At 41.3% G+C, this 14,087-nt stretch overlaps 1 long non-coding RNA gene across 1 annotated transcript; it reads left to right on the top strand.

Moving 5' to 3' along the window:
• Positions 1–6,654: 6,654 nt before the first annotated feature.
• LOC135574271 (uncharacterized) lies at positions 6,655–13,693 on the top strand. The gene is made up of 3 exons (XR_010465272.1): positions 6,655–7,055; positions 7,282–11,440; positions 13,319–13,693. It is a non-coding gene; the product is annotated as an uncharacterized LOC135574271 (long non-coding RNA).
• Positions 13,694–14,087: the final 394 nt, after the last annotated feature.

The raw sequence follows: 14,087 nt of genomic DNA, 5'->3' as shown, positions 1-14,087 counted from the left end.
GTTAGCTGCTCAGATAGCTGATGTTTGAAGTTGGTGAGGGAGATAAAAGTCTCCAACTTCAGCAATTTTGCAGTTCGTTCCAGTCACAGGCAGCAGAGTACTGGAACGAAAGGCGGCCAAATGAGGTGTTGGCTTTAGGGATGATCAGTGAAATACACCTGCTGGAGCGCGTGCTACGGATGGGTGTTGCCATCGTGACCAGTGAACTGAGATAAGGCGGAGCTTTACCTAGCATGGTCTTGTAGATGACCTGGAGCCAGTGGGTCTGGCGACGAATATGTAGCGAGGGCCAGCCGACTAGAGCATACAAGTCGCAGTGGTGGGTGGTATAAGGTGCTTTAGTGACAAAACGGATGGCACTGTGATAGACTGCATCCAGTTTGCTGAGTAGAGTGTTGGAAGCCATTTTGTAGATGACATCGCCGAAGTCGAGGATCGGTAGGATAGTCAGGTTTACTAGGGTAAGCTTGGCGGCGTGAGTGAAGGAGGCTTTGTTGCGGAATAGAAAGCCGACTCTTGATTTGATTTTCGATTGGAGATGTTTGATATGAGTCTGGAAGGAGAGTTTGCAGTCTAGCCAGAAACCTAGGTACTTATAGATGTCCACATATTCAAGGTCGGAACCATCCAGGGTGGTGATGCTAGTCGGGCATGCGGGTGCAGGCAGCGATTAGTTGAAAAGCATGCATTTGGTTTTACTAGCGTTTAAGAGCAGTTGGAGGCCACGGAAGGAGTGCTGTATGGCATTAAAGCTCGTTTGGAGGTTAGATAGCACAGTGTCCAATGACGGGCCGAAAGTATATAGAATGGTGTCGTCTGCGTAGAGGTGGATCAGGGAATCGCCCGCAGCAAGAGCAACATCATTGATATATACAGAGAAAAGAGTCGGCCCGAGAATTGAACCCTGTGGCACCCCCATAGAGACTGCCAGAGGACCGGACAGCATGCCCTCTGATTTGACACACTGAACTCTGTCTGCAAAGTAATTGGTGAACCAGGCAAGGTAGTCATCCGAAAAACCGAGGCTACTGAGTCTGCCGATAAGAATATGGTGATTGACAGAGTCGAAAGCCTTTGCAAGGTCGATGAAGACGGCTGCACAGTATGTACATGAATGTATAGTTAATGTGACTATGCATATAAGATAAACAGAGAGTAGCAGCAGTGTAAAAGAGGGGTTGGGGAGGCACACAATGCAAATAGTCCGGGTAACCATTTGGTTACCTGTTCAGGAGTCTTATGGCTTGGGGGTAAAAACAATTGAGAAGCCTTTTTGTCCTAGACTTGGCACTCTGGTACCACATGCCATGTGGTAGTAGAGAGAACAGTCTATGACTGGGGGTGGCTGGGGTCCTTGACAAATTGTAGGGCCTTCCTCTGACACCGCCTGGTGTAGAGGCCCTGGATGGCAGGCAGCTTTGCCCCAGTGATGTACTGGGCCATACGTACTATCCTCTGAAGTTCCTTACGGTCGGAAGCCAAGCAATTGCTGTACCAGGCAGTGATGCATCCGGTCAGAATGCTCTCGATGTTGCAGCTGTAGAACCTTTTGAGGATCTCCGGACTGATGCAAAATCTTTTTAGTTTCCTGAGGGGGGAATAGGCTTTGTTGTGCCCTCTTCACGACTGTCTTGGTGTGTTTGGACCAATCTAGTTTGTTGTTGATGTGGACACTAAGGAATTTGAAGCTCTCAATCTGCTCCACTACAGCCCCGTCGATGAGAATGGGGACGTGCTCGGTGCTCCTTTTCCTGTAGTCCACAATCATCTCCTTAGTCTTGGTTACATTGAGGAATAGGTTGTAATTCTGGCACCACCCGGACAGGTCTCTGACCTCCTCCCTATAGGCTGTCTCGTCGTTGTCGGTGATCAGGCCTACCACTGTTGTGTCGTCAGCAAACTTAATGATGGTGTTGGAGTCGTGACTGGCCATGCAGTCATGGGTGAACAGGGAGTACAGGAGGGGACTGAGCACGCACCCCTGGGAGCTTCAGTGTTGAGGATCAGCGTGGCAGATGTGTTGCTACCTACCTTCACCACCTGGGGGCGGCCTGTCAGGAAGTCCAGGATCCAGTTGCAGAGGGAGGTGTTTAGTCCCAGGATCCTTAGCTTAGTGATGAGCTTTGAGGGTACTATGGTGTTGAACGCTGAGCTGGAGTCAATGAATAGCATTCTCACATAGGTGTTCCTTTTGTCCAGGTGGGAAAGGGCAGTGTGGAGTGCAATGGAGATAGCATCATCTGTGGATCTGTTTGGGCGGTATGCAAATTGGAGTGGGTCTAGGGTTTCTGGGATAATGGTGTTGATGTGAGCGATTACCAGCCTTTCAAAGCACTTCATGGCTACGGACGTAAGTGCTACGGGTCTGTAGTAATTTAGGCAGGTTGCCTTTGTGTTCTTGGGCACAGGGACTATGGTGATCTGCTTGAAGCATGTTGGTATTACAGACTCAATTAGGGACATGTTGAAAATGTCAGTGAAGCCACACGCCAGTTGGTCAGCACATGCCCATGGCACACGTCCTGGTAATCTGCCTGGCCCCGCATCCTTGTGTATGTTGACCTGTTTAAAGGTCTTACTCACGTCGGCTACGGAGAACGTGGTCACACAGTCGTCCAGAACAGCTGATGCTCTCATGCATGCCTCAGTGTTGCTTGCCTCGAAGCGAGCATAGAAGTGATTTAGCTCATCTGGTAGGCTCGTGTCACTGGGCAGCTCGCGGCTGTGCTTCCCTTTGTAGTCTGTAATAGTTTTCAAGCCCTGCCACATTTGACGAGTGTCGGAGCCGGTGTAGTATGATTCAATCTTAGCCCTGTATTGACGCTTTGCCTGTTTGATGGTTCGTCGCAGGGCAGAGCGGGATTTCTTGTAAGCTTCCGGGTTAGAGTCCCGCATCTTGAAAGCGGCAACTCTACCCTTTAGCTCAGTGCGAATGTTGCTTGTAATCCATGGCTTCTGGTTGGGGTATCTACGTACAGTCACTGTGGGGACGACGTCCTCAATGCACTTATTGATAAAGCCAGTGACTGATGTGGTGTATTCCTCAATGTCATCGGAAGAATCCCGAACATGTTCCAGTCTGTGACAGCAGATCTCCGCCACGGCGAGGCGGGGGGGGGGGGGGCGCCAACCCAGACAGGAAGATCACATCAGTGACTCAACCCACTCAAGTGACACACCCCTCCTAGGGACAGTATGAAAGAGCCCCAGTAAGCCAGTGACTCTGTAATAGGGTTAGAGGCAGAGAATCCCAGTGGAAAGAGGGGAACCAGCCAGGCAGAGACAGCAAGGGCAGTTCGTTGCTCCAGAGCCTTTCCGTTCACCTTCCCACTCCTGGGCCAGACTACACTCAATCATATGACCCACTGAAGAGATGAATCTTCAGTAAAGACTTAAAGGTTGAGACAGAGTTTGCGTCTCTTACATGGGTAGGCAGACCATTAAATAAAAATGGAGCTCTATAGGAGAAAGCCCTGCCTCCAGCTGTTTGCTTAGAAATTCTAGGGACAATTAGGAGGCCTGCGTCTTGTGACCGTAGCGTACGTGTAGGTATGTACGGCAGGACCAAATCAGAGAGATAGGTAGGAGCAAGCCCATGTAATGCTTTGTAAGTTAGCAGTAAAACCTTGAAATCAGCCCTTGCCTTGACAGGAAGTCAGTGTAGGGAGGCTAGCACTGGAGTAATATGATCACATTTTTGGGTTCTAGTCAGGATCCTAGCAGCCGTATTTAGCACTAACTGGAGTTTATTTAGTGCTTTATCCAGGTAGCCGGAAAGTAGAGCATTGGAGTAGTCTAACCTAGAAGTGACAATACCCCAACAGAACAAGTTAGTAAATCTAAATATGTGCTTCATATTATCACATAGGCAGGAGGCATATTTTATTTGAAGTTCTATTCCGATATTGTGATATTTGTTCTACTGCTACATTGATGTCTTGAAAATTATATGAAATTCAGGTCTTGTAAGCCCCCCCCCCCCCCCCCCCCCCAGTTGAGTATGTGTGCATATGGAGGGTGTTCTGCAGTGTCATCTAAAAATGTTCCTGTACATTGATGTCTAGAAAATTAGGCTTTAGGAAATTCTGACATGTGTAAACCCTGTAGCTATACTCAAGTATGTTGGGATACTGCAGTGACGTCTAAAATGCTTGAAATGAATTAGCGAGAGTGCTGTCCTTTTCACCACCATAGATAGTAGGCTACTTGGCTGCTATGTTGTGTTTGACACTTTTTTTCTCAACGTGTTCCAGCCGGATAACCCCCCCACCCTCTCACGCTCACTATATGTTCCGGCATCTCCCGGTTTACACATTAAGCACCTGGTATCAGTCTACTCAGTGACACTCACAGAACACAACCTTGTAGAGTTTACACAAATATTAGCATCGTAGCTCTTATTGCAGGACTTTGACTGTGACTTTGACTATAAAGCCTATTATGCTTCTTCAACATACATCTTGGACTGTACAGTCTAAGCTAGAGATTGTGCACTCATGACATGGGGTATCAGCCTACTCAGAGAACACAACTTTGTAGAGTTTACAGAAATATTTGTGTATTATTTTGTCTGTGAAGTGCATTAGCAAATTGATTAGTCCTTTCTTTATAACAAAATACAATTTACCTCTTGGCTGTCTATTATATCACAGGGTCTCCCCGTTAACCCCACCTCATAAGATTGCCTGCTGAAAACACTTATTTTATTGATGTAGAATAGACATGAGATTTGAAATGAGTATTTGGTTTAATTTTGCACAAGGATGTAACTCAGTTGTCCTGATACGAGCATCCTATTCTTGTTAGAGACAAGGAATATTTCTCAGACTCAGAAGTTACTTATTAACAGTATGAGTAGCATGATGATTAACAGTCATTTGTTGTAATCTTGTTTTATCATCTTTTGCAGACTTTTGTGATTGAATGTGGACTTGAAACCACAACCTTGGTGCTACCTACTGAGACTAGAATCTAATATGAAAAAAAATGTCAACAATAATCAACCTCAGTGATCTCATTCACACTGAACTACTTGACTGTAATGCCAAATATCAAGGTTAATATGTGACTTCACATGCTGACCAGACTGGACACGTCACGTGCCCGAGCGTCGCGAAATAAATGTAGAAATCCATGTTATTCAATTATTGCGCCCACACTGCTCTCGTGCGCCAAGGAGCGTCTGCGACGCCAAGAGCTAAAATAGAACTCCTTTCTATTTCTGACGCATATCGCGCTGCAAGTCCTGCCTCTCCCATCTCCTCATTGGTTTATAGAAGCAGGTACCCACGTGCCATCTCCTCATTGGTCATACCCACGTGGGTGATTGAAAGATTAAATGGTTTGCCGGTCGTCATGGTAATACTATGAAATTGTAGATGCCAATCACCATTTATGTTCAAAGATGAAAAGCCTGGAAGGAGGAGAGATGACTAGAAACGATTCGGTTGGCCGTTTTATGTGTGGATTAATTGTCGGAGAAGAGGACCTTGTGCATTTCAGGTAAAATAACAACTCAATATTTTTTTATCACAGGACAAGTTATCTAGCAACAGCAAGCTAACTAGCCATACATGTTTAATGTTTTACCTTTATTTAACTAGGCAAGTCAGTTAAGAACAAATTCTTATTTTCAATAACGGCTTGGGAAAAGTGGGTTAACTGCCTGTTCAGGGGCAACAAGACAGATTTGTACCTTGTCAGCTCGGGGATTTGCAACCTTTTGGTTACTAGTCCAATGCTCTAACCACTAGGCTACCCTGGCCCAAAATTAATGTCATTTGTTCAGAGTTTGTTTTGATATTTTAACCTACATGTGGTGATCGCGTTTGGTGTAAGGGGACAAAATAAATGTATGCACGATAGCGCACGGTTTGGTTTCCGTGTAATAAGTCTCTAGACTGAATCAGCCTCCAGAGGGCTAGAATTCTAGAATATGAGTATAGTATGTGATGTCTGGGATGCCAGACTACAGGCTAGGTTATTCATTATACAAGGGTAATTAATGGAGCCAACTGGTTTGCCCTTTGACCTCCTCTCTCTTACTTATAAAGTACCCAGTGGTGTAAAAATACTTGAAAGTACTACTTAAGTAGTTTTTGTGGGTATATGTACTTTACTTTAATCTTGCTATTTTTGACAACCTTTACTTCACTACATTCCTAAAGACCATTATGTACTTTTTACTCCATATATTTTACCTGGCATCCAAAGTACTTGTTACATTTTGAATGCTTAGCAGGACAGGAAAATGGTCTACTTCACACACTTATCAAGAGAACATCCCTGGTCATCCCTACTGCCTCTGATCTGTAAGATTCACTAAAGACATGCTTTGTGTGTAAATGATGTCTGAGTGTTGAAGGATGCCACTGGATATCCGGACATTTTTTAAAAACTAGAAAATGGTGCTGTCTGGTTTGCTTAATATAAGGAATTTGAAATTATTTATTTATTCTTTTACTTTTGATACTAAAGTATAATTTAGCAATTACATTTACTTTTGATACTGAAGTATATTTACAACCAAATACTTTTAGACTTTTATTCAAGTCGGTTTTTACTGGGTGACTTTGGGTACTTTTTCCACTACTGAAAATACCTGCACTACAGTGGCAATATGCAAATAGTGTTTAGAAGATCTGTTTAGTCATGACTGCTCTTACCTTCACAGTCTCCTCCAGAGGGAGCCTCTAAACCATATATTTGTAAGTTAAGTTATGCAAAAGTGAACTTAATATACAAGTTGGTGTTTATTATGGTCTATGCATAGTAAATAAAGGCATTCTAACTTTAAAACCCACCTGCTTGAACCTTAGTTTCTTCTAACCATTTCACACTTTTGTTGGATTCGATTTAACCTGTTGTTGTTTTCTATGATTCCCCATTTCAGCTCAACGTTGGAAGCTCCAGACACATTAATTGCTCAAGGATATCCAAAGTCCATTGATGGTTAAACATTAATCATTGTAATAAAATGCTCTACGGAGAAAAGGAAAGAGTTTAACTTATCTTCAACAGACTCTCCATTTTAAACTTGCTGTGGCAGCGTTCAGGTAACAATTTCTATCCATTCATTTATAAACGCATATGATGAGTTTCATTCCATAACGCTATATATCCATTTTCAGAAATGTTAGTAAATTCGCTTTTATTGTTTCAAGAAATTATGAAAGAGATTGGTGTAAGTGTGTTTTTTCACAATTTAATCATCTCTTGGGATTGTTCAATGACAGACATACATTTGTTTAAAATCTATCACTTGATGGGTTTACATTCCAGAGTCAAAAAATACCCATCCCTATGGTGAAGCACGGTGGTGGCAAGGACTGGGAGACTAGTCAGGATCGAGGCAAAGATGAACAGAGAAAAGTACAGATCAATCCTTGATGAAAACCTGCTCAAGAGTGCTCAGGACCTCAGACTGGGGCAAAGATTCACCTTCCAACAGGTAGCAATGCTTCCCATCATACCTGACAGAAACTCCCCAAATAAAGGTGTGCCGTGCTTGTAGCGTCACACCCAAGAAGACTCAAGGCTTTAATTGCTGCCAAATGTGCTTCAACAAAGTACTGAGTGAAGGGTATGAATACTTATGTAAATGTGATATTTCCATTTTTTTTATTTTTTTTACTACAAAACATTCTAAAAACCTGCTTTTCCTTTGTCCTTATGGGGTATTGTGTGTAGATTGAGTAAATAAATAATGTAATACATATTAGATTAAGGATGTAACCTAACAAAATGTGGAAACAGTCAAGGGGGTCTGACAACTTTTCAAAGTCACTGTATATATCCATTATACTTTGTGATATAAAATGGGAAAAGGCAAAAAAAAACTATAGTCCCAACTAACCATATACTCATTAAAAACCCACCACCATATTTCACCCTATCTAATCCTACACCAGGCCAACTACCAGAACACTACCACTCAACACCCCACTGCAACTCTTCTGCAGTAAAACCTCGCAAGTACATGTCACGTTCTTTCAAAATCGAACCCAGAAGCAGACTAGGACAAGGAGAGTAGGAAGAAGGTGAGTATTTATTTACAAGTGAATGTGAATGGGTAGATATATCCAGGTGGCGTAGCGGGCAGCGGTGGTGAGTTGATGGGAGTAAATAGGTGGATCCAATGGGGTAGCGGAATCCTCCGACAACCAGGCGGGAATGGGGTAAATGATCCGGATGAGTAACTGAAGACAGAACAAACGGAGGTAAGTTTAAGGCAAGCAATACGTAAAAAACAACAAAACAAATTCTATCCAACTTGAGGCTGATACTATGGCACAACATACTGTTCATGGCTAACGATCCGGCAGGGAATGGATGTCAGGTCAGAGGTTTTGAAGGGGAGAGGTGATGATCAGGACAGGTGTGCAGATTACTGATGGGATACAGGTGCGGGTGAACATCGATCTCCCAACAAGCTAATTCGCCCGGCAACCAGACAGGGTGCGTTCCAGGACACCGGAAACACACTCCAGGACAGAAACACAGGCAAACACAGACCCAGGAAGCGGGATTCGTGACAATACATCTCTGCAGCTGCCACCGTAACCTCTGTTTTCTATGAGTTGCGGTCCATTTTCTAAAGTAGAATTGACAACCATGGATATGAACGGTAAGAAACCCACCGCACTGAAACATATTATTCCTACCACTCTTTATTGGCCTCTCAGGATCCCTCGCCATGTACCCATCTTCCAGTACAACTCCCTTCACTGCCTCAGCACATGACGCCTTCTGTACTACTCTGACCCTGGCAACCTCAACCAGCCTTTCGTTTCGTGCCCTCCTGCACACTTCTCACATCTAGGAATCTCCTTCCTACACAATGCTGCAACATGACCATAAGCTTGACACCTATAACAATGCCGACCGTATTACCCCCCAAGAGAATTCCCTTTGATTATAGTCACAGCCGTGTATATTCCCCCTCAAGACGATACCACGACGGCCCTCAAAGAACTTCACTGGACTCTATGCACACTGGAAACCACATATCCTGAGGCTACATTTATTGTAACTGGGGATTTTAACAAATCACATTTGAGGAAAATGCTATCAAGTTCTATCAACACTTTGACTGTAGTACTCGCGCTGCTAAAACACTCGACCACTGCAACTCCAACTTCCGGGATGCCTACAAGGCCCTCGTCTACCCTCCCTTTCGCTTCACCCACAATAACATCTGCTAAACACGTGTATGTGACCAATACAACTTGATTTGATTTGACATCCTAACTTAACTTTGTCGGGTAAAGACTCTGCATCAAATCTCATCAGGACAGACAAAGTCTTCTCTGTTTCATGACGCTCTCCACCGGTTCTGCGTCGTATCAATCGGCAGGTGTCACATACACCAGGAATCTTCCATTTCAGTTGCTCCTCCTCAACATTTAATGCCACTCAGTTAGCACTCCTTTCAATTGCACCCTGCTCCGGAGATCTTGTCCCTAGTTACGCGGTTCGGCGCGTCCACTCCCTCTGGACAGAAGAAATGCAAAAAATCAAAAAAGTCCACTTCGAGTTACATTCACCGACTCAGCAGTGCCCAACCTCTTCTCCACCCAAACTGACACCACACATGAATCCGCCAGCAGGTTAGGATCCATTATCTCCAAACTTCTCACTCCAACTGGGCCAGAATCATCCTTATCATTATTGGGACGAGGCTCAACCCTCCGCCATCTTCACCACACCTGCCACTGCAGGTAATTCATCCTGAATCTTGTCAGATTAATTTTCGTCCTCCACCCAAGTGTTGTGATCACAGAAACCTTTCAGATCTTTGGTATTGTTCGTCTGTAACTCCATCTTCAATTCAAACCATAGGTTTTCAATGGGTTTCAAGTCCGGAGACTGAGATTGTCATTGCAAAATGTTGAAAAATGTTTTGTGACCAATTAACCATTTATTTGTGGATTGTGACGTGTGCTTGGGGTCATTGTCTTGCTGAAAGGTCCACTTGCGGCCGAGTGTCAGCCTTCTGGCAGAGGCAACCAGGTTTTTGGCTAAAATGTCATGGTACTGGGTAAATTTCATGATGCCGTTGCACCTTAACAAGGGCCCCAGGACCATTGGAACAAAATAACCCCATAACATCAAAGATCCACCATATGTTATAGTAGTTATGGGGTTATTTTCTGCTCATGAATTCTCTTTTCGACACCAAACCCACCACAGGTGTGCATGGCCATGTAGCTCTATTTTACTTATTCGCGGGGACTGCAATTATTGACACCCTTGATAAAGATGAGCAATAAAAACTGTATTCAATAAATAATTCAGATACTGAGCTATATTGTACGTTAAAAAAATCCATAAATTATATTATTTTATACAGATACAATTGCTCAGAGAAATAGATTTTGTTGAAAAAATTATATATGTATTTTTTGTCAAAAAAGTAGGGTTAGGGTCAACATTATTGACAATTATTATTGACACCCATAAAGATTCTTATGAATAAAGTATTCAAAAGGTTAGTATTCGGTCCCATATTCCTAGAACGTAATGAGTACATCAAGCTTGTGACTCTAAAAACTTGTTGGATACATTTTCAATTAGTTTTGGTTGTGTTTCCGATTATTTTGTGCCCAATAGAAGTTAATGGTAAATAATGTATTGTGTCATTTTGGAGGCAGTTTTACAACAAATATGAATAAAGTGTTGGATTACAGAGCTAATACAACCAAAAATGTGTCACTGTCCCAATACTTTTGTATACATATATACTTCCATCAATTCCTTTTCTTATTCCCCTACATAGTTTGGAGCTTGATGGTTGATCATGCAGGAAATTATGAACACTTTTATAATTAATATGTGTCATGATTTTTGGGACTAATAGACCACACACACACACACACACACACACACACACACACACACACACACACACACACACACACACACCTATATCATTTTATGTTTCATTTTTAACATGTGATCACATTTCCTACCACAAATAAGATAAAATATCAAACATCGTTATTGAATTTAATCTTTAATTTATTTTTATTTTTAACATTAATATTACCACATTGCTTACCACAAATTCAATTAAATTAGATAGTTTTTTTCAATGGTCATGCTAATTCATTATAGAACAAACAAAACACGTTGAAAAAAACACGTTGAAATATGTTAATGTTATTGGATTCATATTTTGTGTTAAAATATCCGAATGATTTTTAACATTGAAACAATAATTACATTGACGTTTTTTTTTCAGTGGATGTGACATTCGACACTGCACATGTCAAACTCTCTTTATCTGATGATAACAAATGTCTCAAATTTGTTGAATTAAAAGAAAAAAAGGATTGTGATAATTTCAAAGAAAAATGCAAAGGAAGCGGCAGCATGAAGTTTGAAGAAGAACACAAAGAAGAAGACACAGAGCGTTTTGGAGGAAAACCTACAGAAAATAGTATGTTAAATGTTTTCAAAGTTCTTTAAATTTTCCAGATTGACTGACCTTCATGTCTTAAAGTAATGATGGACTGTCGTTTCTCTTTGCTTATCAGAGCTGTTCTTGCCATAATATGGACATAATATGGTCTCTTACCAAATAGGGCTAGGCCACCCCTACCTTGTCACAACACAAGTGATTGGCTCAAATGCATTAAGAAGGAAAGAAATTCCCCAAATTAACTTTTAACAAGGCACACCTGTTAAATGAAATACATTCCAGGTAACTACCTCATGAAGTTGGTTGAGAGAATGCCATGCGTGTGCAAAGCTGTCATCAAGGCAAACGGTGGCTACTAAGAATCTCAAATCTAAAATATATTTTGATTTGTTTAACACTTTCTTGGTTATTACATGATTCCATATGTGTTATTTTATAGTTTTGATGTCTTCACTATTATTCTACAATGTAGAAAATAGTAAAACAATAAAGAAAAACCCTTGAATGAGTAGGTGTGTCCAAACTTTTGTTTGGTACTGTATTTTTTATCTAACTTTAGACATGTCAGTTAAAATCAAATTCTTATTTACAATGAAGGTTTACACTGGCCAAACCTGGACAACCTTGGGCCAATTGTGCACCACCCTCTGCGATTCCAAATCACAGCCTGTTCTGATACAGCCTGGATTCAAACCAGGATGTCAGGAGATGCTATATATTAACTTAGACACACACTTGGTGAATGCTACAAGATTGATAATATTTGAATGTAACAACCATGTTTCTGTAACTAGCAAACACAGTCATGGGTCATAATTCCAACGTTCGCTAACAGACACTCTGGGATCTATGCAGATAATTGCCTACGTTTGTATATATCCCAGTGTGCTGTTAGATTGAGGTTTGGAATTACCACCCATGACTGTGTTTTTTATTGACAGTGAATTAGTCATTGCGTTCACTTCGACATTCAGCCTTTCATCAAGGGCTATATAAAATGTAATTGTACGTGTGTTCAAATATAGAGATTTGCCTTTTTTCTTCCTGCTACAGTAAAATGTTACCTTTGGCTTGCACACCACCTCAAAAATATTATCAAATTATGACGACCTCTAGGGTGGTGTTTAATTCCTGTTGAAATCTAGCCAAACTGCAGATTTGTTACATTTTGAATTGCTTTGGATAAAAGTGTCTGCTAAATGGCATATGTTGTAGTTATATAAACCAATACAGAATAATTGAGTAAACAATAATAAGTGGAATTTGAATTTAGCCTCCATTTAAAGGGATAGTTCACCCAAATTAAAAAATGACTGCTTAACGGTTAAGGAAACCAATATCTAATTTGGGTGAGCTATCACTTTAATTTGACCAAAATAATCTAACTAAATATATTGTACATCAACTACTCATTAGAATAAAAATAAGTATGTATATAATTATAATGATTTGATTTAAAACAACGTTTGCTTTGAATTTAATTGATAAATGCATTAACTCCAGTAACTGTAATTTGCACAATTATAATACAACCCATGTTTTAAAAACATGTTTCATGCTTTCAAATTCAAATCCAATTCAGACAGTCTAAATTCAGGAATTGAATTGGAATTGGCTGACTGGATGACTGGCTGGGCAACTGGCTGGATGACAGCTGGCCGGCTGGCTAACTGTGCTGGCTGACTGGCTGTGATGGCTGGCCGACTGACAAGGCCAGCCATCACTGTGGATCCCAACCACCAGTTTTTTCAATGGTCATGCTAATTCATTATAGAACAAACAAAACACGTTGAAAAAAACACGTTGAAATATGTTAATGTTATTGGATTCATATTTTGTGTTAATCCGAATGATTTTTAACATTGAAACAATAATTACATTGACGTTTTTTTTCAGTGGATGTGACATTCGACGCTGACACTGCACATGTCAAACTCTCTTTATCTGATGATAACAAATGTCTCAAATTTGTTGAATTAAAAGAAAAAAAGGATTGTGAGAATTTCAAAGAAAAATGCAAAGGAAGCGGCAGCATGAAGTTTGAAGAAGAACACAAAGAAGAAGACACAGAGCGTTTTGGAGGAAAACCTACAGAAAATAGTATGTTAAATGTTTCAGGAAAAGACAAAGACAAGAAAACTGGATTATTTAACAGACACACACACACACACACACCTTTTTTCCCCACGCCATTGGTTAGAGCCTGTATGTAAGTAAGCATTTCACTGTCTACACCTGTTGTATTAGGCGCAAGTGACAAATAAACTTTGATTTGATTTGAGTTGAACAGTCTTCCACTTTCCTTCCCATTGAACTGAAACCTGAGAAGCTGGGAGTGTTAGTGGACTATGAAGGGGGACAGATAACATTTTTCAATGTGGAGAAGAAATGCCATCTACACTCCTTCATCAATGGCATGTTTTCAAAGAAACTCTATCTGTTATTTGGTCCATTGAAAGATTGTAAAGAGTAACTCAAAATCTCACCTATGGTACAAAGACACAAACCCTCAACCTTGAGTTTGAGTTTATTTTATTTTTACAGGGACAGTGCACATTAATCAATTAATCTATTTCTTTAATCACATGAATCAATTTCAGGAAAAGTGCCATTTTTAGCCAGCCGGCTAATTTTCAACCGCAGTCCCTGGGCAGGTTATTAAAAA

Source organism: Oncorhynchus nerka, linkage group LG12 (assembly GCF_034236695.1).
Source record: "Oncorhynchus nerka isolate Pitt River linkage group LG12, Oner_Uvic_2.0, whole genome shotgun sequence".
In the NCBI taxonomy this organism is placed as follows: Eukaryota; Metazoa; Chordata; class Actinopteri; order Salmoniformes; family Salmonidae; genus Oncorhynchus; species Oncorhynchus nerka.
The sequence above is the reverse complement of the archived record's forward strand: the minus strand, read 5'-3'. Positions and strand labels throughout refer to the sequence as shown.